Source organism: Elaeis guineensis, chromosome 8, assembly GCF_000442705.2.
Source record: "Elaeis guineensis isolate ETL-2024a chromosome 8, EG11, whole genome shotgun sequence".
Classification (NCBI taxonomy): Eukaryota; Viridiplantae; Streptophyta; class Magnoliopsida; order Arecales; family Arecaceae; genus Elaeis; species Elaeis guineensis.
This window is the reverse complement of record NC_026000.2, coordinates 3,476,098-3,478,294: the sequence shown is the minus strand read 5'-3', so window position 1 is coordinate 3,478,294 and position 2,197 is coordinate 3,476,098.

Here is a 2,197-nt window from a genome sequence, read left to right as displayed (position 1 = left end):
TACCAACTAGAGGAGAAAAATTATTCTTATTTATCCTTCTATATTTCACTACTAGGACAATCTCAATGGTTCATGAGTTCAGTGGGATACGGCATGTATGTGGTTGTTTACGTATTAAAAAGTAAAATGCTGTGAATCTGCACTTAAATATCCACCGATGACAAAATTTGCGCCCAAATCAACTCTCGTGGGGAGTGGGAGGCATTTTCCACGCATTGAGAGCTTATTTTAGTGTCAAGACTTGCCAAGCATGAGCGATATTTATTTCTGGTTGGTAAGCGTGAGGTTTGGCATGGCCCAACTAGTTCATTTTAGAATTTAGAAAAGGACAGAAAATAAAAAAAAAAAAAAAAAAAGGAATCCTATCACAATGAGGATTATTTAAAAAAAAGGACCGGTGGAGTTTTAGTTCAAATCTTCAAACACTAATAAGTGATCCATCGCTTTCGTCCTTTCCACTGGTTAAATTCAGAGCTCAATCATGAACTTGATGGGATAAGGTTACTCGTTCATACTATATGGTTTGAGACACCTCATTCATAATCCTGTCACAGCCGCAATTTAATCAGACTTAAATGTCCGTTATGACGTTATTTGCACTCCAATCATCTCTGATTGAAGGGGCAGGCATTTATGGGTATGACGAACTTTTACTGAAGCGTCAAAAAGTGAACAAGACTGTGAATGATGTATATTGCTCGGTAAGTGCTGTTAGGTTTGGCTGGACCCTTTATAGTCTAATTGATCTTTAGCGTCATCCGAGCTTACGTAATAAGGCAGGTCTTTTTTTTTTTTTTTTCTTCTCCCCTTTTACCAAGTAGTGCCCTCAAGTAACTGCAATCACAGAGACAACCAGACAAGTGCAAAACCATTAGTAAGATTTATTATAAAAGAAAATAATAATAGTGAATTACAAATCCCGAGCAAGATCGAATGACTTTAGAAAGAAAGAGTCACCTGAAAAAAGAATATTAATAATTAAAATTTCCAATTAATTTAACAAGAACAATTGCAGAAATTATCATGCCAGAGTCGGTGTTTGTGGATTACCTCAGTACTCTTAATTTCTTGGCACCTCAGGTAGGCTTCCAAGTTGCTCCAACATGGATTGTTGGAGAAATTACACCTAATTTTTTTCCATCGCATACCAAAAATTTTGTCCTACATTCGTTTACTTTCATGTCGTATGTTAGTTCTTATCAAGTTTTTCTATCTTTAACTTTACAATTTTAGACACTATTCTTTTTTTAAAAAAATCACTATTTTCCACCAAAGACCTTCCTTTTATAGAAATTAAAAGGAGTATGACCAACCCTCTTAAAGTCTTTAAACAAAGATGCAGAACCTTATCCAATTCCCTTGAAGCCTTTTAAGTTCTTTACGAGCTGTTGCCACTGTGGTGGTTTAGTCTTCAACCCTTTCACTTTAATCAATTGGATTGACTCATGGTGGAAGATAATATCCTACATAGAAATTCATTGCGCGCATACCGGTAAATTTAGCTTTCAACATATCATATTTGGCCATGCATGCATTGCCTATCAAGTTTCAAACTTTTGATTTACCAAAAAAAAAAAAAAAGTTTCTTACTTTTGACTCAACCTATTTTGATTTAGTCTATTTTGGAGTGGCCTATAATTTAGTCACCACCTCAAAATCTAGTATCGACCATGCTATTAGTTGATAGTTGTTATCATATTTTAATTATATATTAGTAATATTGAATATATCTTTTAAAATTTCTAGGCTTATTAATTATGATATACACAAATGTATCTTTTAGAAAGTTGAAAACATTAATGCAGCAGGATATGTAATTAAGGTCATCTTGTATCTATATTCCATGGAAAGAAAGCCAGAAATGAATTGGCAATGAAATTTGTGTGTGTATGTTTTCTTTTTTTTTTCTTTTTTTTTTTGAATTTAGCAACTGATTGCACTTGCCCTTTTTCCCTTCCTGTTTCACCTTTATCACCTGGAGGATTACCTTTCTTTGCTCCTATCATTCAAATGGAGTCGTATCTCCTCTAAAAGGAGATGGTTGAATCTTTCCTTGATTCATTTATCACATGCAAGCGTTAGGTTGGTATGCAGCAAAATTTTTTGAGGGCCCAAGATTGAGTACAACATAAAGTAGATAATTCATGTCCAGAATATAATGCCAGTAAATACAGTCATCTTGGTTCAGATAATATAA